The following is a 24162-nucleotide window of genomic DNA, read 5'->3' on the forward strand; positions in this document are numbered from 1 at the left end:
GTACACTGCAAGAAGGTGAATTTTACGATGTGTGAATTACATCTCAATAAAATTCTATTTAAAAAAACGTTGTGGCTTCTTAATTGCTCTGAGGATGGATTCCACCTCCTTAGTGTGACCTACTAGGGTCCCGCAGCATGTGGCTCCCGCTGATCCTCTTACTTCCCACCTCCCCACCTCCAGCATTTAATGCTCCAGCCTAAGAACTAATTCCTGAACATGCCTCTCAAACTTTTACCTCTGTACCTTTGAACTTGCCGTATACGCAAGGTAGAGGGTTTGAGCAGGGGCTTAGGAGTCAGTCAGGTCTGGGTTCACATCCTGGTTTTGCAATCTATGTTGTTTATTGCACCCTGCAGTCTCCCTGCCCTACAAGGACCAGACCAATGCAGGCTGCATTTATGAACACCGAGGGAAGCACTAAAAAGCTTGAGGACCTCTTAAACTGATTGGTTCCATGGCTTGCCTTTCCCACAGGCTTTCCTAGTGATCCCATATTTATTAGCTATTTATGAGATATTGGACACTTAATATAGGAGATACAGGAACTGGTTGGGTGGTGGTGGGCTCTCAAGTTGAGAAGCCAGGTAGAGTCAGGGGAATGGGGTAAGTATCCAGAAGAAGCTGGAGAGATAATGGTGAGAGAAAGGAGAGACGGAGCTGCACTCTGATCCTTCATTCTGAGAGATGCCCTATATCTTTTTCATAATGTTCCCTGTCTCTTCATATGAGCTTTCTGTTCTTTTGAAAACCAAGTGGGCCTCCCACTTACCCTGCTTAAAAAGGACGAGAACACCTTCTTCTGCCCTTTAAGACCTCAATGGGACCATAGACAGAAGCTTTGTCCCATCATTTAATAATACACATTCTGTTATTATTCATTATACTTTCTCTTTGAGCTTCTAAGATCAGGTGGAAAATTTTCGAGCTTTAGCTCTCTTATTAGGGAACTTTTCAAGATGATAGTCTTGACCTTTAAATGTTGTACATCCCAAGTTTAACTCTTCATCTTTCCTTTCCTCACAAGTCTTTATAAACCAACCACCTGCCATCACTGTGCACTTTGGGGCTGTCACCACTGGGCTGCCAGTCACTCTGGTGGGAAGCCTGGCTGTCAGCCTGACTCCTCCCCTTTTCTCAGCCTCCAACAGTGCATCCTTCCTGCAGAGTTCTCTCTACCAAGCTGCCTCTCCTCCGGCCTCCCCGCCTCCAGCCTCTCCCCCTTTTCTGTTGCCCTGCACACATTTGCTGTATGACACTCCACAAAACACTGCCTGTGATTAGCTAAAGTAACTAACGCCTGTCAAGTACTCACTGTGGAGTGGTTGACTGTGTCAAGAACTTTACATTTTAATTCGTTCTCCCAACAATCTCAAGAGGAGGCTTTCGTTTTTCTCCATTTTTATAAATGAGAAAGTTGAGGTTCAAAGAGGTTAAGTAGCTTTCAGTTCTATCTCTCATTCTGTACAATGTCATGCTTTAAATTCAGGTGTGTCTGGCCCCCTTCTTTCTTGCTCACTGGACTCGGTCAAGCCATTCCCCTTCTCAGAGAATGTTCATATTTCTATTTTCCAGACATAACATTTAAAGTTTTCCCCTTGTTATTCAAGTTCCCTCATGAGCTGTCCCCACCCTGGATCTCCAACTAGACTGGCCAGATGGTTGCTTATGTTTTCCTTTGTTCCTTGGAATTTTCATTTGGCTTTTACACCTCACGTAGAAAAGTTCTCCCTCTCATTCTAGCAGGCACGGTCCCTGAAGTATGCCTATTGTGGGCTTTCCCTGAATACAAATAGATTAGCTCCCTTTTGCTCTGCAATAGGAGAAGGGATTTGGGGCATTCAGAACTTGCTTCTTGAAAGAGAGGGCAAGAGGACCGGGAATGAAGGGAAAGCAGGACATTTGTGATCATTGAACCCAGTGATTATTATTGGGAATGATTAGGATGTCTATATAATTTATGATCTAAGCTAAAACACTTTTGAGAGTAAAAAGGGTAATTGTGTGTGTGCTCAGTCATGTCCAACTCTTTGCAACCCCATGGATTATAGCCAGGCGGGCTCCTCTGACCATGGAATTTTCCAGGCAAGAATACCAGAGCAGGTTGCCATTTCCTACTCCAGGGGATCTTCCTGACCCAGGGATCGAACCTGAGTCTCTTGAGCTTCCTGCATTGGCAGGCGTATTCTTCACCACTGCACCTATTCATTCTTAAATTGGGATTAACAGGCAAAAACTGAGACTCCCAGGAAAACAGGTTGTGTGACCATCCTGGTAATTACCTCCATTATGAATCCCACTTTTCCAAGAAAGAAATCAGAATTCACTTTCTCAGCCCCATCCTAGCAAGTAGGCATATGACCTGGAATCCTGCAATTGGCTCTGAGACGCTGCAGTTCAGAAGAGGGGAAGAAAGGTGCATGGGAAGCTATGCTGTTAGCAAGGGGTGGACAGTGGTGGAGGGCCACCAGGCTTTCAGCGGGAGCAGTGACAGAGGTCCTGGGATGGTATTCTATGATCTACACTATGAAGCAAGTTTCAGTGCCTGGGCCTTGGACTTGTGTGCTAGGTTGCTTCAGTCATCCTGACTCTTTGAGATCCTGAGGACTATAGCCCACCAGGCTGCTCTATCCATGGGGTTTGCCAGGCAAGGATACTGGAGTAGGTGGCTATGCCCTCCTCCAGGGGATCTTCCCGACCCAGGGATTGAACTTGTGTCTCTTATGTCTCCTGCATTGGCAGGCGGGTTCTTTACCACTAGCGCCACCTGGGAAGCCTGGGCCTTGGACTGAGGGACCCTATCAGCATGTGGGCCAGCCAGGATAGAAGACCAGCTCTCTGGCCTTCTCTGACATTCTGTGAGCTGTCTAATATCTCCTGATACATATGTTTTCTTTGTAAAACAAGTTAGAGTGGGATGTGGGTTCTGACTCATGCAACAGGGAAATGTGTAGGTTTTTTTTTTTTTTTGGTATGAGTGTGTGTGTGTGCGCCCGCGCGTGCGTGATGGAAACAAATTTTCCAAAGCATAGAAGCTAGCAGCCTTAGAACTGTGGGTAATAGAGTTAAAAACACCTTTGTTCCCAGCCCTGGGCATCCTCTAGGGGCTGATGCTCAGGCAGCTCAGCTGTGTGGCTACCCTGAGACCAAGAGTCTGCTCTTACAGGAGGAACAACTGGGGCTCCGCAGAACCTGAAGCCTCATAAAATGCATCTTTCATCTTGCTTTCCTGTCTTTGGCCTGTTACCACACCTTTTCTTGACTTGCTATCCTGAGAACTTTCTCTCAGTCCATGATGGGAGATTCCTGGAGGGCAGGGTCTGTCCAGGGACCCTTGCCCAGTCCATGTACGGTGAATATTTTGTCTAGTGTCTCCAACTCTAGACAGAGCTGATGGAGCCCTCTTAGTCTCAGTGCCCCAGGGTAGCCAGTCCAGCATCAGCTTAATTTGGTCCTTGCCACATCCTTCAAAACCTGATTCAAGGGACTTCCTTTGTGGTCCAGTGGTTAAGAATCTGCCTTCCAAAGCAGGGGATGCAGGTTTGATCCCTCCTCTGAAACTAAAATCCGACATGCCCTGGGGCAGCCAGGCCTGTATCCTGCAACTAGAGAAGTCCCTGTGTGCAGCAATGAAGACCCAGCGCAGCCAAAATAAATTAAAAAACGAAACAAAACTGATTCGGATTCCTCCTCCTGCTCCAAGTCCTCCTTGCTCACTCAGCTCAGTGTCATTCCCCCCACCGCCAATCTGCTTCCACCCCTGCCATCCATAGCTCCCATCATCTAGACCACTTATTCAACAATTAATCACATTGTTTTGTTTAGAATTGTTCAGCTATCTCTTCCTTTAAAATGATTTGTTACATGATTCTGTTTGGTTTCCCTGAGTAGACGGTGAGTTCTTGGAGGGAAGAGATGATGATTTATACTCCTAATTTCTTGCCCTTATTTTTCTTTATAGAATTAACTGAGTGGTTTCCTTGCAGGAGATGTTGAAAAATATTTGGTGCGGAAAAAAAAAAAAACACCAACATGAAGTAGAAAACTTTCTAAACTGTTTGCTTGGGTTCTCTCTACTTATTTCATTATTGGCTGTTTTTAAGTACACAGAAGGCTGCTATGTATATACTGTTTTTAGGCCAGTTTCTGCATGGATACACATGGGGACAGCCCATTCTCCCACGAAGTCACAAGTCACCAGTTCAGGAATGTGGCTGAAGAGGATTTTCTGCTCTACTCCACTCCTCCTGGGGGAAGCGCTCTTTGGAGCAAGCAAGGGTCTTAGCCTGTCTTAGGCAGCACATTCTATATCAAAGACAGCGTGGTCTAAGGCATGAGAGCAGGGGCTCCAGAACCAGGCCCTCTGGGTGTCATTCCCAGATCTTCCATCTTTAGTGATTACACTTTAAGCAAATTATTTACTCTCTCTGTGCCTTGGTTTCTCCATGTGATGATGATAGTCTTAATATCTACCTTATAGGACTGTATATTGTCACCCTACTCATTTAACGTATATGCAGAGTGCACATCATGCGAAATGCTGGGCTGGATGAAGCACAAGCTGGAATCAAGATTGCCGGGAGAAATATCAATAACCTCAGATATGCAGATGACACCACCCTTATGGCAGAAAGCAAGAGGAACTAAAGAGCCTCTTGATGAAGGTGAAAGAGGAGTGTGAAAAAGCTTACTTAAAACTCAGCATTCAGAAAACTAATGGCATCTGGTTCCATCACTTCATGGCAAATTGATGGGGAAACAATGGAAACAGTGACAGACTTTATTTTCTTGTGTTCCAAAATCACTGCAGATGGTGACTGCAGCCACGAAATTAAAAGACGCTTGCTTCTTGGAAGTAAAGCTATGGCCAACCTAGACAGCATATGAAAAAGCAGAGACATTGGCAACAAAGGTCTGTCTAGTCAAAGCTATGATTTTTCCAGTGGTCATGTATGGTGAGAGCTGGACCGTAAAGAAGGTTGAGTGCTGAAGAATTGACGCTTTTGAACTGTGGTGTTGGAGAAAATTCTTGAGAGTCCCTTGGACTGCAAGGAAATCAAACCAGTCAACCGTAAAGGAAATCAATCCTGAATATTTACTGGAAGGACAGATGCTGAAGCTGAAGCTCCAATGCTTTGGTCATCTGATGCGAAGAATTGACTCATTTGAAAAGACCCTGATGCTGGGAAAGATTGAAGGCAGGAGGAGAAGGGGATGACAGAGGATGAGATGGTTGGATGGCATCACTGACTCAAATGGACGTGAGTTTGAGCAAGCTCTGGGAGATGGTGAAGGACAGGGAAGCCTGGCATGCTGCAGTCCATGGGATTGCAAAGAGTCGGACAGGACTGAGCGACTGAACAACAATAACAACAAGGACTGTTTGAAGGTTAAATTAGCTATGACATGTAAAATGCTCAGAGGCACTGGTGAAAGCACTTCCATGATTATTATTTAAAGGTGATACTGTTGATAATGCAGAGCATGTGTCAAATAGAAAGATCATACTACTACTACTGCTGCTAAGTCACTTCAGTCGTGTCCGACTCTGTGCGACCCCATAGACGGCAGCCCACCAGGCTCCCCCGTCCCTGGGATTCTCCAGGCAAGAACACTGGAGTGGGTTGCCATTTCCTTCTCCAATGCATGAAAGTGAAAAGTGAAAGTGAAGTCGCTCAGTCGTGTCCGACTCTTTGCGACCCCATGGAGTGCAGCCTGCCAGGCTCCGCTGTCCATGGGATTTTCCAGGCAAGAGTACTGGAGTGGGTTGCCATTGCCTTCTCTGAGAAAGATCATATAATAAATCCAAAAGGTTTACAAAAGTCTCTGGCATGCACACATACCTATGGAAACCTCCAAATGAAGACAGAAACTGAAGCTTGGTGAGAGGGGCCGTGGAGATAAGTGCACTTTTCTGGCACTTGGAGACTCTGTACTGAATGACCTTCCAGCACTGAGAGCCTGGTCCCTCCCATTGTGTACCAGACAGATTCACATTCATCCTAAAACAAGTGTTTTTTTTTTTTTTTGCTCCCAACTCACATTGGAGATCCCAGCAGAAAAGCAACTCTATTTTTCCTTTGGGCAGTTCTTTGGTCTCTCATCCATCTTTCTGTGGCTCTTTCCTATGAATTCCATCTACCTCCTTCCTCCCACCTTTTTTTTTTTTTTTGCCAGAAGAGAACTCACTTCTGATTTCAGGTCCATGGCAGCCATCACTGATAGTACGGCTGTCCATTCCTCCTGAGACAACACTTCCTAGCTTCATTGCAATTGCATGGAGACGTGGAGCTTGTTTTGGGCAATGGGATGTGAGATATGGTGACAAAACGCGTAAGAGTGTGTTTGAGATCTCTCCACATGCCTTTCTCCTGCTTGCCTCAGTGATCAAGACCGGGCTACAGAGGGTGGCGCCTTAGTCAGCCTGGATCCTTGAGTGACTGTGAGAAGCAGAGACCCCAGGCCAACCCACAATGAGCCTGAAGTGTGAGCAAGTAATAAAACATGGTTCATGAAACCCCAAGGCTTGGAGCTTAATTGGGGACTGCAGTGTAGCCTAAGCTATTCTGACAACTACCAGGATGTTTGCATGACTCTCCTCTAGGGATCCGCAGACAAAAACCTCCTCCCTGCCCCTGGTCATGGTCACTCTTTATGGTACCAGCAGCATATTGTCTGTAACAGCATCTAAAGCTAAGACACTCTGCTGGCTATTTCATACGTTTCGAACTCGGAATTGTGTTTGCTCTGTCACTACCTAGCTCCCCTACAATGCATTCTCCACCCAGCAGCCAAAATGATCTTTTGAAAAAACACAATATCAAGTCAGATCATGTCACTCTCTTGCTCAAAGCCAGTCCATTCAGCCTCCCCGCAAAACGTAATACTCAGAATCAATGCAGAGTCCTTGCTTAGAGATCCTACCCACTTCCTTGACCTTGTCTTCTACAGTCCTCCAGCCACATTTGTTCCTATTTTAGCGTCTTCTCACCTGGTTGTTCCTCGGCGTGACTTGTTCTTCCCTCTTCTTATTAACCAGGTTTCAGCTTAAATGTCATCTCAGAGGGGTTTTCTTTGACTCTCACTACTAAAGTGCCTTTTACCTATACCCTTGGAGCTCTGTTGTGCCACTCTGATTAATGCCCTTAAAGCACTGATCACCATCTGAAAGCATCTTCCTTAATTATTTATTTACCTATTTCTTCTCTTCCCTCCTCACTAGAATATAAACTCAAAGAGCTTTTTTGGACCTTTTCTGTCTTGTTCACTGTCATATCCCCCGTGGTTAGCACAGTACCTGATACATAAGGGAGGCTCCATAAATATTTCCTCAAGGAACAGATGAATCAATGAACAGCTCATCGTCCATATTACTGCTCACATACCACCCCCTCCTCTGTGAAGCTAGTTGCCTTTGAATTTGACCTCTTTGGTGAAACAGCTAATTTCTTCCTTAGCCTTTCTGATCTGATGTTCCTTCAGAAGAGTTCAAGGCAACACTACTTTCTATGAGCCGAAGAAAGTGTCAGTATATGGGTGAAAATCCACTCCAGGGACAGAGGAGCCTGGTGGGCTGCCGTCTATTGGGTCGCACAGAGTTGGACACGACTGAAGTGACTTAGCAGCAGCAGCAGCATGGGTGCAAAAGCCCTCCCTTTTCTAGAGAGTAAAGCCCCTTCTTTATATGTAGCAGTCTCCTCTGGTTATTCCACCCTGGGACTTGTGGTTAGTCTGTTACTGTGGCATAGCCCAGGCTCTCCTGATGGATGGAAGGACTTTTGGGAGATTCCTCTCTCCCTAGATCAGGTTGTGCCCTCTGTGCCATCAGGTCATAGAAGGACAAACAACTCAAAACCCAAACCACAGAATGTTAATGTCAGCGGGGAACTGAATGACTAGCAGGTTTTCCTTTTGCAAATGAGGAAACTGAGGCCATGACAAAGGAGGGAAATTGTCCAAGGCCTTTGGCTTATTGGCTCATTCATTGGCTCATTGCTGTCGTGGTTTCTAATTCTAGTGAACTACCCAGAATGTGTGCCGCATGTCTAGGAATTCCCATCCCACTGACTCTTGCTGGGGAACAGAGACCATCCCCCATTCAAGAACATGAAAATGGCATGTACTCCCTTTCCCAGGCTCCCTTGCAGCTAAGATGTGGACACATGACTGGCTCTGCCCATCAGGCCACCAGCCTCAGTCTCTCCAGCAGGAGTTAATAACATAAAGAGTGGTGGGAGTGGCTCAGCAAGTTCAAGTTCCCAGAGCATCCGGGGCACAGTTCTTGCTGGAGGGGTCAAGGGTCTGCAGTTGGGAATGGTGATGTCTCAGCTGAGGGGGTTTGCTCTCACAGAGGGTGACAGTGGTGTCTTCATCAAACAAGTCCTGCCTGTGGCTGGCCATTGTTCTACTGTATGATCCTGAGCCCTGTTCTCCAAAATGTGCTGTGATTCCCAACAGCCCCATGTAATAAATCTCTTTTCTCCTTAAATCAAGCCTGGATGTTTTTGTTGCATGCAACAGAAAATCCTGACTGATCTGTTTAGTCATTCACTTATCCTTGTGGCTCAGCTGGTAAAGAATCTGCCTGCAATGCAGGAGACCTGGGTTTGATCCCTGCGTTGGGAAGATCCCCTGGAGAAGGGAAAGGCTACCCACTCCAGTATTCTGGCCTGGAGAATTCCATGGACTGTATAGTCCATGGGGTCACAAACAGTCGAACACGGCTGAGCAGGTTTTACTTGCACCTATGCAGTCTATGCTTTTAGACACCTACTGTGTGTCAGGCACTGTACTAGGCACTGGGGAAACAATGGTAAGCAAGACAGATGAAGCGGCCTTCTGGAAGCTTCTATAGCAGATGGTTAGACAAGCGGACAGAGAAAACACATTAAATTGCAATATGTACTCCACTGGAGGACATCCATAGTGATATGGGGAGTGTTAGCAACTTGATCCCATCTAGCAATGATCATCATAGAGTACTTCCTATGCTAAGTCACTTCAGTCGTGTCCGACTCTGTGTGACCCCATAGACGGCAGCCCACCAGGCTCCCCTGTCCCTGGGATTCTCCAGGCAAGAACACTGGAGTGGGTTGCCATTTCCTTCTCCAGTGCATGAAAGTGAAAAGTGAAAGTGAAGTCCCTCAGTCGTGTCCAACTCCTAGCGACCCCATGGACTGCAGCCTACCAGGCTCCTCTGTCCATGGGATTTTCCAGGCAAGAGTACTGGAGTGGAGGGGGTGATATTTAAGTGGAAGGAGGAGTAAGCATTTTCCAGTCAAAAAAAGGAGGGCAAAAAGACAGTTCTAGAGACATCTGTGAGGGTCAGAGGTTGGAGAGCACGGCCTTCTGAGATACAGTGAGGTGTCCATGGGAAGAGTGAGACACGAGAAATGGATGGGCCCTGGAAGTGCAGAACCTTGTCTCCTACTTCAAGGAGTTTGGAAATCATCTTAACGGCAAAAAAAAAAAAAAAAAAAGCCACTGAAGGTTTTCAAACTGGCCGATGACCATGCTAGGACTCCAACCCAGCTATCCTTTCTCCCAGTCAGCACTTTTCCCCTGTACCAATTGCCTTCAATTTTTCAACAAAGATGGAATTTGGGTCCTGCAAGTCACAGCTGAAGCAATTCAACAGGAAGGTGGAAAGTCACACATGCTTCACAATGGTCTCAGAGGAAATGCAATTTCTTTGCCTATTTTTTCCCGTGACTGTGGGACTGTTTGTGCCTTCACAGTCCAAGGTGACACTGCCAGTGCTGAGAAAGCGTGGTGACATCGAGAGCAAGATTGAGGGGCACTGTGGCTGCCTCTGAAGGATCGTCCAAGGAGAGTCAGTGAACAGCTGTCCTCCGTGTCTGCTCAGAGCTGTGAGGGGGGACACAGGCTGAGGCACAGGACGGGGAGCCTCAGACCCCACCTGGGGAGACAGGTGAAGCAGCCCAGACTTGCCAGGGCCCCTTCCTCAGAGTAAGTGCACACTGAGGGACGTGGGGGGCTGGGAAGCTGGGCTCTGGAGGGAGAGCGACCATCGAAGGCTCTGAGTCCCACACTGTGTAGCAAATTTGTGTTTAGTTCAGGGAATATAAGTGCAAAGCAAAGGCTTTGGAATCAGTCTGCACTATACTCAAATTCCAGCACAGTCACTGCTTGCTGTGTGACCTCAGGTAAGTTGCTCAACCCCTCTGTTCCTTATTTTCTCCATCCATAAAATGAATATAAATAATAATAACATTCACTTCAAAGGCTTGTGCAGTTGGAATGAGCTAACTCTGTAAAGCTCTTCAGTCTTGTGACCTTGGGAGTGGGGCCAGGCAGTGAAAGTCTAGGGACCCAGGAGAGTTTGGGTCAAGGGCATCAGCACCTTGGCTATGATCAAATCAACTTAATTGCAACTGGAAACTGACCTTAGGGGGATTAGGAAGCAGGTGCCTGCCCCAAGAGAGGAGATAGGAAAGAGCTTGGTGGGTCCCCGAGCTTCAGCCAAGAAAGACAGAGTTTGGGACAGGCAGGCTTCTGATCTAATCAGGGAGACTGAGGTACAGATTGAGCAGATATGGTGAGAGGTGAGCAAGGATTGCTCCACATGTGAGTGAGGAGCCTTTTAACCAGAGCCACTCATTCATTCAAAACTAATGAATCGAGCCCTAGTCACATGCCAGTGTCTGGGCTGGCAATGGAGAGATGGCAGTGAGCAAAAGAGATCATGGTGGCTGTCCTTGGGAGCTTCCACTCTAGCAGAGAAGAGTAAATTGTAATTACAGGAAGTGACAGCTGTGCCAAGGGAAGTAGAAGATGCCAAGTACTATACGACAAAGAGACTCAGTGAGGGGTGGGGTGGGAGTCAGGGGGGTCTCCCAGGAGGAAGTGATTTTTTAAATTTTATTTTTAAAATTAATTTTATTGGAGTATAGTTGATTTACAATGTTGTGCTAATTTCTGCTGTACAGCAAAGTGAATCAGTTATCCGTATACATATATCCACTCTTTCTTAGATTCTTTTCTCATATAGGTCATTACAGAGTATTGAGTGGAGTTTCCTGTGCTATATGGCAAATCCTTGTTAGTTATCTATTTTATATGTAGTAGTAGAGTGCTGAGTGGGAGAAGGAAATGGCAACCCACTCCAGTGTTCTTGCCTGGAGAATCCCAGGGACAGAGGAACCTGGTGGGCTGCTGTCCATGGGGTCGCACAGAGTCAGACACGACTGAAGCAACTTAGCAGCAGCAGCAGCAGCATAGTGCTGAGTGTTAGTCATGCAGTTGTGTTCAACTCTTCGCCACCCATGGACTGTAGCTCGCCAGGCTCTTCTGTCCATGGGATTCTCCAGGCAAGAATCCTGGAGTGGGTTGTCATTCCCTTCTCCAGGGGATCTTCCCAGCCAGGGATCAAGACCAGGTCTCCTGCACTGCAGGCAGATTCCTACCACCTGAGCCACCAGAGAAGTCCAATGTAGTAGTATGTGTATGTCAATCCCAACCTCCCAATTTATCCCTCCCTCCCCTTTCACCTTTGGAAACCCTAAATTTGTTTTCAACATCTGTGACTCTATTTCTGTTTTGTAAATAGGTTCATTTGCACCATTTTATTTTTTTAATTGCTGGGGAAGTCCTTTTTTTTTTTTTCTTCTTAGATTCCACATATAAGCAATAGCATATGATATTTGTCTTTGTTTGATGTAGGAAGTTATGTTTCAATTGAGAGCTGAGGAAGTAGTGAGGGGAGAGGAGAGCATTGCAGGCAGAGAGCTAGCATGGGAAAGATGGGCAGATAAAACATGCTTCTTTGAGAAAGGGACAGAAATCCAACATCTCAGAGTTAGAAATGAGGGAAATAGAGCTTGAGGTGCCTGAACAAGCAGGCCAGCCAGGACTCCAGGAACCAGGTTGAAGAGTTTGGACTTTACCTGCAGACAACGAGCAAGTTAAGAACTGATTTTATTTATTTTTATTAAAAAAATTTTTTGTTTATTTTTGGCAGTGCCGGGTCTTTGTTGCTGCTAGGGCTTTCCCCTAGTTGCGGCAAGCAGGGGCTACTCTCTGGTGGGGGTGTGCGGGATTCTCATTGTGGGGGCTTCTTTTGTGGAGCACGGTCTCTAGGGTGCAAGGGCTTCAGTAGTTGTGGTGTGTGGGCTTAGTTGCTCCGTGGCATGTGGGATCTTCCCAGATCAGGGATCGAACCTGTGTCTCCTGCATTGGCAGGTAGATTCTATATCACTGAACCACTAGGAAAACCCAAGAACTGATTAAATAGCAGGTGAGTGACAGTAATGGGGATTCATTCTCCAGAGCGGGGCAGTGAGCCACCAGCCCAGCTGTGTGCCGTGGTCCAACGGGACAGAGCTTCTGAATGTCCTTCCTGCCTGGGTCATTACGTGCTCTGGGTGGGGCCGCAGGGGTGGGGAGGGGCCGCTTAGACCCTCTGGAAGAGAAGCTGACAGCCACACGACAGAGAATGGTCTTCATGCGCCCTTCCGAGGAGACCATGCAAGTCCCTCTTTGCGGCAGTCGCTACAGGGCTGGGGGCGGGGCAGGAGAGGAGGGGGGCGAGAAGTCAGCTTCCCCAGAGCCCCTCGTCGTTTGTACCATGGCACCAATGGAAGTTACCATGACGCTCAAGGTGATTGACTTCTGGGATCAAGACATTTCTCAGTTTGAAACTCAGTTTAAGAAAAAAATCGATGTTTCACATTCAGCGGTGTTTGGTTAAAAAAAGAAAAATAGCTGTAGCTTGTGCTTTAACGGCAGAAAAGAGTGAGCCCCATCAATTACAGCGGGGAAAACAACAGTGTCTTGCGGCGGTTTTGTTCCTTGTACTCCAAAAGTATTAAGTCATTTAGCCCTACAAACCGTCTGCTTGGCGAGTGGCAATGTCTTCATTTGAAAAGCGCTGGAGCCCTGAGGCTCTCCTAAACCAGAAATACTGGGGAGCCCAGGCCCCATCACAGAGAAAACTCTGGGGTCTGGCCCTCTGTCTAACCTGAGATTCCCTCCCACAGAAACTGGCTGCCTCATCCCACAAGGCTTGACCCACACGCCCCACCCAGGCCATTGACCCTAAGCCCTGAGAAGCAGCCCTCTCTGTGCCTGTAGCATTTAGTGCTGACTTCATGTCGAGCCCCCTAGGAAGTGACAGGCACCTCCATCCCTCCAAGCTGAACCCAAGTTCAAGGACAGCTTATGCTAGTGTTCTCAACCCTGGGGCTCACCAGAGTCACCTGGGATTTGAAAAACTCCAGTGCTCAGACCACACTACACCTGAACTAAATCACAGTATCTGGGGGAGGGATCGCTGCATCAGTATTTCTTTGAAAAATCTTTTCATGTGAGGCCAGTTATGCAGGCCAGGTCCAGAAGCAGACAATATAGAGCTCTTCTAGAGAGTCTGCTCTGAGTTAAATGCCACCCTTCCCAGGCTCCAGTCACTCCTCTCACAAGCCCTGTTTGCCCTGGTGAAGTTGAGTATGTGAGATAAGGATGTCAGAGGGGGAGGTATATGCTATTCTGGATTGTTCTTCTTAGGGGCCATACTTTAACAGGGATGCCAGGGTTCAGCCGGACACATTCAGATAATCAATATGCCTACAGGGACTGAGACTGAGGGAAACAACTCAAACCGACTAGTCTTACAGAAGCCTGATGTACAAGCCGGCTGCCGCTTATTACAGGGGGACTATAGAACCCTTACGGAGAAGGCAATGGCACTCCACTCCAGTACTCTTGGCTGGAAAATCCCATGGATGGAGGAGCCTGGAAGGCTGCAGTCCATGGGGTCGCTGAGGGTCGGACATGACTGAGTGACTTCACTTTCACTTTTCACTTTCATGCATTGGAGAAGGAAATGGCAACCCACTCCAGTGTTCTTGCCTGGAGAATCCCAGGGACGGGGGAGCCTGGAGGGCTGCCGTCTATGGGGTCACACAGAGTCGGACACGACTGAAGTGACTTAACAATAGAACCCTTATATTCACCATTCAGAGAAACTTCCTTTTGGTAAAAAAACATTTGCTATGTATTTCCTTCTTGTCTTTATTTTTCCCATACATATTTTTCTTTTTCATAAACTGTAGTCCAACAATTCTTAAAGTATACCCAATCTTAAGTGATTTCCTGTGTAACGATAGAACATTCATAATCATGCTAAAGTTGCATTGAGGAATTACACCATAGTTTACTTAGAGGCTGAGTTTTCAGGCATTTTACTTTTTTTTTTTTTTTTCATATTTTAGATGTGGCATCATATAAGTAGTTATTTCCATGTTAAGCACTCATGTTTTAGGCCTGATCCTAGGAGTGGGACTCCTGACTCTGAGATGGGATTATCTCTGGGACAGCCAAGCATCTTGAATCTTCTCTCCACCACTGTGCATTGTGCGTGAGAAATATTTGATGAGACCAGTAATTTCCTCATTTTCCAGAAGGTGTGTACAGGTGTTTCTGGAGGGGATAAGGGATGCTCCGTGGTCAGTTAAATTACAAAGTTGGCTTAAACAAAATATGTGTCTTTAAATCAGGACTTCTGTGAAAATTTAAAGTTGAGTCAAGTAAAGTTAAGATAAGAACTCCTTTATAGCCGGGCCTGTCTGGGCCTTTACTATTTGCTGATGTGCGTCACCAGCGCTGGCATTTCCAAAGCTAACTTGGCCCTGGACATCTTTTTTTCTTTTAATTTTTATTGTAATACAGTTGATTTATAATGCTGTGCTAGTTTCAAGCGTACAGCAAAGTGAATCAGTTACATATACACATATATTCACTCTTTTTCCTTTTTAGATTCTTTTCCCTTATAGGCCATGAGAGTGTGCTGAGCAGGTCCTTATTAGTTATCTATTTATATATAGTAGTGTGTATACATCAATCCCAACCTCCCAATTTATCACTCCCCCCATCCCCTGGTGACCATAAATTTGTTTTCTACATCTGTGACTTTATTTTATAAATAATTTCATTTGTACCCTTTTTTTAAGAGTCCACATATAAGTGATATCATATTATATTTGTCTCTCTGTGTCAGACTTACTTCACTCAGTTTGACAATCTCTACATCAATCTGTTGCCACAAATGGCATTGTTTTGTTCTTTTTTACAGCTGAGTAGTATTCCATTGTATATACGTGCCACCTCTTCTTTATCCATTCCTCTGTTGATGAATAGTTAGATTGTTTGCAAGTCCTGTCTGTTGTAAATAGTGTTGCAGTGAACACTGGGATGCATGTATCTTCCTGAACTAAGGTTTTCTGTAGGTATATGCCTAAGAGCAGCATTTCTGGGTCATATGACAGTTCTATTTCTAGTGTTTTGAGGAACCTCCATACTGTTCTCCATCTGGACATATTTATAGTGAAACCTCCTGATGGGGTCAGTTTTCCACACAAGATATTTTGGGAAAAGCCAGGCTAGGAGGTCTTGAAGATTCCCTTCTGCTCTGAGTTTCTGAGATTTTCCATCCAAGTAGCAAATCCAGCTTCTGCTCCCACCTCGTAATTCCAGGGCTCATTTTTCCAGTCCATTTCCCCTGATGCTGTTGTATGCTGGGTCTTCATTCTCTCTCACTTGAATTGCCCCAACAGCCTTCCGCCTGCCACCTCTTCCCCGCTGTTCCACCCTCTGCAGCTTGGCAGACCCTCCGCTTCAAGCTCTGCTGCTCTGATTGCATCATTCCTGGCTCACAGGCTCACATCCCACTGCTCCACCCAGCTTTCCTAACCTGGTTGACGTCTGCCCCTTTCCCCTCACGCGCTCAAGGAACACATGAGCCTGTATGCGGTGCCAGGACCTCCATCCAAAGGAGACCAGATTTTGGCTGCCCTGGGGAGTCCCAGAAGGGAGTGTGTGGCTGTGAGGTGGCAATAGGGAGACAGGAGAGAGCAGTGTGAAGACTGCCCCCTCCATGTCTTCTTAAATAGCGTATAATCAGGAGGAGCAGACGCTGCTTCTGGTGAAGACACTAGTGCCCTGGGCTCATGCTTCCCCATCTCCATGGCAACCAGCACGTGAGGCCTACGTGATGGAGTTGGCAGCTGGGGGTCTGGGGTCTCACCTCTTTTTTTCCTGGAACCCACGCCCTTAGGGCTCGTAGGCCCTTATACTTCCTTCTTTCCTCTCTCTTCCTTCTCTCTCTGCCCTCCTTTTTCCTACATTTATCCATCAGCTCATATTTAATGAACCTCTCCAAGTGTGGGTCTTTGACTTGAAGATCCTGTGTAAGCCCAGTCTCTGGATGTCAGCCAAGCATTTATCAGGGGCTCCCGTGACACACGGAGAACAGAGCTGTCATAAGGGAGACCATTTATTGCATCCCTACCAGGTTCCAGGCCTCTTTCATATATAGTATTTTATTTACTCATAAATCATGAATTGTCAGAGCTAGAGAGGGCCTTAGGGACTATCATTCCAGTGGTTTTCAAACTAACTCTTGGCGATGAACTTTTTTTCCTAAGTGAAACTTTTCTGCAGTAGCTCTATATACAAAGCAGATAAAAGAGGTGCTGCTTTGGTTGGAGCAAGGTGGCACAGAGCTCAGATCTTTTCACCTTGTCCTCCTCTTTGCCTGTAGGGGATGCTAAGGCCACTGGAAAACCACTGGAAAGCCACTGAGCCTCACCTCTTATTTATAGAAGAGACCTGAAGCTCAGAGAAAGAAGGGCACTTCCAAGGTTACACAGTGAGTAAAGGCTGTCTGGACTTGGCTTTGCATCTCCTGACCCACAGTATGGTATGTTTCAAGTTTCTTGCCCTATCTGGGGCTATGCGCTTGTGTGAACAAAGCTCTGGAAGCTTCTGTCTGGCTGCCAGGCCTTCTGTTTACACTGTGACCAGTTGTGTACAAGACAGAGTGATGCTGTGGAGCAGCTGGTGTAGGCAGCCCTGCAGATGCCATTGGAACTGGCCAGATGTGCAGGCACCAGCTGCCCTCACAGGGCAGGCTAGCCACTTACGCCACTGAGATCCACCCGATCCAAGGCTACGGCTACTCTGAACATTTCTAGCACCTCTTGGGAAACAAGCCCGTCTCTCTATCCCAGCAAAAGCATGCCCCCTTTGATGCCAGGATGGGAAATAAGCTGCTCTTTGCCCTTCGAGTAGCTGACCCTGAGGGAGCCATTGGTCATTGGGAAGTCCAGATTCCCAGCACTCTGCCTAGGGGGAGGTCCGTTCAGCAGGAGCTGCCATGGTCAACTTGAGTTGCCATGTTCACCAGACCAGAAAAATGTCAGCTGGCCGTGCATGTTGAGAGGAGAGTGCCAGGAGTGTTAGAGTAGGAGCGGGGTGGATCCTTTATGAAAACAACTTTCAGGCTCATCGAAAACGTGTTCACACCACTTATACGAGAGGAGTGAAGGACGGCCAGGCCTGATTCTGCTACAAGGCTGACACTTGTTTGGGTAAAGTGAGATTCAAAACTAGCTATAGAGATGCGGATGATTGTGGTTGAAAGGGTGGAGTAGATGATGGAGACAATGATGGGGAGGTGACAAGCCTTCCTTGGTTACCCCTTAAACATTACTCGAGAAACTTCTGTGTCAGATACTGCCAGGGACCAGGAACAAAGACAGACACAACTGCTCCCCTCAAGGGGCTTCCTTGAACCACTCCCTGCCCAACGTCCAGGTTGATACTCCTGCTATTTACTCTTGGGAATGCGTGAGTTTCCTTTGTGGCACATATGATTATTTGGTTTCTGCTTGTGTCCACTTCTATTGCACAAGTTTTGCTCACTACTGTGTCCTCAGGCCCAGTAGAGTGCTTGGCATATACTAGGTACTCCTAAGATATTTACTGGATGAGTAAAAAGAGAGTCACTTTTGGTGATCACAGCATGGGCCCCCTTCAGAGTCCCAGAGTTTCCCCTTTCGAGTAAAGACTGTACACTCACAGTTCAGGGGCTGTACATCTCTGACTGGAGGCAAGCAAGTGAAGACATTTTTGGCTTAAGGGATGTAAAATCCTCGAATGCCAATGAGTGAGGTTGGGTAAGATTGATGGCAGAGCCATGGGGCCGATGGACAGCAGAGAGGAGAGGGCTGTGGCTCTTATCAAATGGAATCCCTGGCTTTCCTTCTGTCCCCCAGCAGTCAGGGGCAGGAAGAGGATGTGTACACATCAGGAAGCCATGACAAGTTGCCCTGCTTATTTAGGCTTTAAGGGAGTGTTGGAGAAACTGAGGTCCCAGTAGATCATGCCCCCTTGGCTTCCAGGTTCTTGGATGGGGTGTACCATTGGTACCATCAAAGCAGGTGGCAAGAAATCCTACCATGCCATGAGGAGAGCCAGGGGGCCTGTAGAATGTGACCCCAGAACCTGGGCTGGGGGATCTCTCACCACGGGAGCCTGTAGGGAAGCCTGTTGTGAGGATGGGGTGGAACAGGGATTCGGGGAGTCCTCCTCAGGTGGTTCTTGGCAGTGACTTCCTAACCCCGGAAGCTCAAGGAAGCATTGAGACAGACACTTTGAGAGGAAGTGTGACACCTGGATATTACACTCTGTAATGGAACCAGCCAAGTGGTAAATGTAGCTTTTAAATAGATTTTGTGTTCCCCATTAACCGCCCTGATGTTGATTAGCCCTGACAGCCAAGGAGAAGGGACTGGTCAGCAACTTTCCCCTGACAAGGCCCCGGCTCCTGGGGGCTATGAGAGCTCGGCCTCCCTTTTTGGCCATGTACCGGAAATTGCATAGACAGGCTGATGGAAAGTGTGGTGGGGAGTGCTTTCCGGAAGGAATCTGGTGGGCAGGCTTGGGCCCAGGCTCCTATTCTCTTTTCACTTTTTTTTGCCTACCCCTGCACTGTAAGTAGGATTGACCATGGTGATTTGGAGGAAGACATAGAGAATGACCTCCCTTTAATACATAGGTGTGGAAAGGGGGCCACACTAATGAGGAAGTTGCTCAGTCTGAAGGTGCCCTGGGAACAAATTACCATTTGGAGTCTGAAAGACTTGAATGGCCAGCTGGTTCTGATCTATTTAACGACCTGCTCTAGAGATACCTTCAGACTTGGTTTTGGAGACAGGTAGGTCCACACTCAAGAGTGAAGGAGGACATGTGGAACGCAAGGACCATCCCACCAGGATGCCAGGCTTTCTAAATCAAGGACAATGAGTGAAACCATGGAAGATTCCAGAAACCTGGTAGCTCCCAGGCTTGTCTGCCCTCGTGGAGCAGCAGAAAGAAGCTGTGGGATTGCCCTTGGGAAGAAAGAAGCAGGAGCAGCTGGAGAGATTGAATCCTGTCTAATCAAGTTTCATAGGTATTTTGGTAGCTCCAGAAGATGGAGAAATCAGGAGGGTCCTTGATCTTGCAGAAAGAAGGAATTCAGGGAAAGTTGATGTGGGGCAGAAGAATGACCCCAGGAATTTATCCCCAGGGAGTTGAGCCTAGAGGAATGGGAGGAGGTTGGTGGGATGTGTTTCTCATTCTCTTCTGTCATCTTATATTCTTGAAGGAGTTTTTGTCAGCTAATGTCATATGTTGCCCAGTTCAGGCCCCAAGTCCAGAGTATCTGACCAATGGAGACATATCCCTTTTATGTGCCTTTCTCTGGGTGAACTGCTTTTGCTCATGCCTAGACATGAGGAGACAGTTTGTAAAATGATGGACGTTTATCATCAATGGTTCCCACCTCCTTTTACAACTGTCTCTGGGGGTTGCCTGCCTCTGCCTCACAATCCTTCATCTCATTGCTCTGGCAAGGTCCACTCCTCCTACCCTCAAGACGAAACCTCTAAGAATTCTTTCAACTCACTAGAGGTAAATTGCAAAGCTGTGTTTTAACTCGATTCTGTCTGACTCCATGCTCATGCTCTTTCAATCACCCCACATGGTTTTCACATAAAAATGCTCATCATAGCACAATCTACAAAATAAAAAACTGAAAATAACCTTAATGTTCAACAATTAGGGGGTTGTTTAGTAAATCATGGTGCATCCATTTGTTTGAACATTATGCAGACATTAAAAGTGATCATTACAGAGACTGTAGAATAACTTGGGAAAAGGTTTATGATCAGACACAAAGGGAACATACAATACAAATACTACAATTGCTTTAGTTGCAATGATGGAAAATATGTCAGTGTGTCAACAAGGACTGAAAGATAATGTGCAGAAGTGAGAAATGACTGTGGTAGGGTGGAAGAGGGATGGATTTTTTTTTCTTTTAAAATGTTTTGCTTCTTTTTTATTCTTCTTTTGCTTAATCCTTTTCCCTTTGAGATACCTTTTTAGTGTTGGTATAGAGCATACAGAATATAAGATCAGATAAGGTCAGAATCTGAGAAACCCCCTAGGCTGGAGATTCTGACTCTTTCATGTTAAGGGAACCCATTCAGAGAGAGAGCCTCTGTATTGTCATTAAGAGTATGAGTGTTACAGTGAGATAGGCATGGATCAGAGTCCCAGATCTATTACTAGTGGCTATATGGCCCTGAGCCTGACCCAGAGCAAGCACTCCTAACTTTGCAAAAGTTCAGTCAATGCAAGCAGATATAGAAGATAAAATTCCAACACATTTAGCTCAGTACATTTTAGGGGCATAAAATATCTTACCAACACCTCCTCCATCATCTGTCTTCAGTGCTGTTTTAATTTCCCTAAACTCTTCCAAAGCAAAACATAATGTTTAATGGATGGGGAAGGGAAGAGGGCTACCGCATCGGTTGTTGTCCATGGTCCTGAATCATTGCTACGTGTGAGTACAGGATTATTTGAGAAGTTGAAGGGGGCTGATGTTCCCCCTGCCCTACTCCCTTCCTCCCTGAAACTGGTTTTATGATATCAAGTTCATTGTGGTCTTTATCAGTGAAAGAATGAAAACATTAGGATTTCTAGAGCTGGGAGGAAAGAGAATTAGAGTAAGTTACAGATTGGAAGTTACAGAACAAGTTACAGATTGGCTTCCCAGGTAGCTCAGTGGTAAACAAACCCCCTGCCAATGCAGAAGACATAAGGGATGCAGGTTCAATCCCAGGGTTGGGAGGATCCCCTGGAGAAGGAAATGGCAACCCACTCCAGTATTCTTGCCTGGAGAATCCTGTGGATGGAGAAGCCTGGCAGGCTACATACAGTCCATAGGGTTGCAAAGAGATGGACATGACTGAAGCGACTGAGCAGGCAAGCAGGCAGGCACAGATTGGAAACAGGGGAGGAAGCTGACATATCAGCCCTGACTGAGTTATGATCCTGGTTAATGGCACCAAGACATACCATATACTGAACAGAAAGCTAAAGCTTTAAAGTCACAGTGGCCTTTGGAAGCATTGAAATCGGGAGTGAAAAACTACAGGATCAACAGTTGGTGGTGATGCCTCTTCCCTAATCTACAATTGTTACAGAGTCTTGATGTATTTTATAAAGTGTAAAAAAGTGGCTTTGATGATCTGTTCTATAGACTATCTCCGAAGTGTTGCCTGATAGCAACTAGAAAATGCCAACTCTGATAGGAAGTAATCTTTGCCCACTCTGTCTCTGTCTCTGTCATATTTGTTCTCTATTTATTTCTGTCTTAATCTGTGCTCAGGTAGTCTCTCTCTCTCTCTTCCTCCCTCCTCCCCCTCTTTCCTCAATCTATTTTTGCTTGTCAGAAAAAACACCATGTAATTTTCTTTAAAAATTAATTCTACTCTACAAAATATGTCTAAAATATTCAAGAGGGAAAAAGTTTCCTTTAAGAGTTGCTTGCATTAGAACTGCTTCTTCTAGCATAATCGGGTTAATGAGCACTCCCTTAGAATTTAATGCAAAGTAACTTTCACACTGGTGGTAAGCTTCAAAGATGGCTGAATAGATAACTAATAGCATGGTTCCCCTTGGCAACCAAGATAAACTTTGATACTGATTGGTTAAAAACAGTCAAGGAAAGGATGGAATTGAGTCCAAACAGCCATATTTGTCACCCGTGCTCTTAGAAGCAATGAGAAGAGAAGAATGGCAATAATGGAAAGTGGAAGAGGGATAGATCATGAACCTGAAGCTAGTTTCAGAAAATTGTCTTTTTGGACTATGGAATTTGATCTGGCTTTCACTGGAGGAACTAGAAGGCTGGAGTGACATCCAATTCTAATAAAACCAAGAGCAAGCAAAAACTAGTTTCTGTGTGTTTGAATATAGAGGCTGGTCAATCCATGAGTTGCTGGCACAGGGGATCAGATAGAATTGGGTCCATGCTGTTCATTAGCTCCAAAAACCAGAGCCCAAGGCAGAGCAAACACAACCCAGGAAGGCTGCTGACATAAGGACATGTTCAAAGAAAATTTGCAATCCAGTCAGTCTTTGAAGCCTGGAGACTCTTTATACTTAATGCCATTTTAATTCATTCATTTTCTCCATCCCCACTGCCTTTACCCAGGACTTTATCGTGTCTCACCTGAACCACTGCAGTGTCTTCCTAACTTGTTTCCGCATTGGCCAGAAAGGGTTCTACTCACTACTAGAATCCAGCCACATTATTTCCTGCTTAAATCTTTTCTAAGGGATTGGAATACTTGGCATAACATGAGGATACATGATATAAACGCTCTAGTATCGAATGCAAGTTCTCACTCCAGTTCCCCTTCCAGCCAGCCACACCTCCCATCTCTCCCTCCCACTGCCCCAACACACAGTCCATTGTGAAACGTTCTGAACAACCTGCTGGTCCACTAATTTTTGTATCGTGCTCTCCCTTTTCTCTGGGTTAATCATTCTGATTGAAATTCTCTCTTCCTCTCCGACCCTTTTCCAACTACCCCATGTCCTTCAGGATTCAGGGAAGGATGACCCTTGGTTCTCCTGACCACTACCTCCTTCAAGGTCTTGGCTGATCACCCTTACGCTGTATTTCCCAAGCACTCAACACATATCTCTTTATGAATGGCTCTCACCTTGTCTTGTAACTGTGTATTTACCTGTCTTTTTGTCTTTACTATAGGCTGCTAGAGGGCAGGGACTGTGTCTTGTTTCTTTCGGCACCCAAGCTCTTAGCATGGTGCCTGGCATATGATAGGCACTGAGTAAATGTTTGTTGAATAAATAAATGAACCTGAGATTTCCAAGTTGAAATTAATTACAGACAAGGTTGAAAGTGAGAAGGGAATAAATCTGTCCCCTGACACTGCATTTATTTAAGTCTGTCTTTAAATAGAAATTTCTCCTAATTTTAATATATAATTGGGGAGTTAATGTCACCAATATTTGTTAAATTTTGTGCTTTCAAGAGAAGAAAAAAAATAGCCTCTATACACAAGTGACAACCATAAGTAAAATATGAATGGTGATAAGATGAAATGCTTTGGGAGAATAGAGGAGAGACAGAGAGAGAGACAGAGAGAGATTGCTACTGAGCATGATGAGAGAGGCATTTTATAGCAGTTAGGGATTGTCTACCCTGACCCCAGTCTTCTCTGGTGACTCAGTCAGTAAAGAATTCACCTGCAAAGTGGGAGACCTGGGTTCGATCCCTGGGTTGGGAAGGTCCTCTGGAGGAGGGCATGGCAATCCACTCCAGTATTCTTGCCTGGAGAAACCCCATGGACAGAGAAGTGTGGGATCTCAAAGAGTTGGACATGACTGAAAGACTAAACACACCCTGATCCCGTGCCTTTGACTTACACGGTACCCACTCCTGCAACATGACTTGTGGCTAAAATGCTGAGTTTCTGGAACCTTAATCAACTCTGACCATGGCAGTGAAACGGTATCTCATTTTTTCTCACCCCTGTTCTCATCCCCAGCTTGTTCCAATGTCTCTCTGGCTTCTGACTCTTCTGATTGGGTCTTTTCTTCCCGGTCTCATGCTCGCTTAAAGATGCACTCTCTATGCTTGTTGTCTTGGACTCTCTTAAAGCTTAAGTCTCTCAGTTTCTCCCTGCCACTGGCTGTTTTGGAGGACCCCTGGGGTCTTACATGTGTTATCTAATTGGCTCCCTGCAATAGGGGATAGGAAGGAAGTGAGCCTTAAAGAGTAATGGGAGCTTAATAGGCAGAAATGACTGACAAGGCCTAAACTTTTCCAAGTGAGGGACAGCGTAAGTCCATGCATGAGTGGGAGATCAGAGGTAGGGTGTTGATTTGGCCATTGTGTCTATCCCAACCACAGCTGGTGTTTCGTGAGAAAGCATGATTTGAGGAGGGCAGTTGCTGTGAGCAGAGTTGGGAGCATGGCCAAGGTCTCAGACCCAGATGGTA

The sequence above is a fragment of the Bos taurus genome, chromosome 3 (assembly GCF_002263795.3).
Source record: "Bos taurus isolate L1 Dominette 01449 registration number 42190680 breed Hereford chromosome 3, ARS-UCD2.0, whole genome shotgun sequence".
In the NCBI taxonomy this organism is placed as follows: Eukaryota; Metazoa; Chordata; class Mammalia; order Artiodactyla; family Bovidae; genus Bos; species Bos taurus.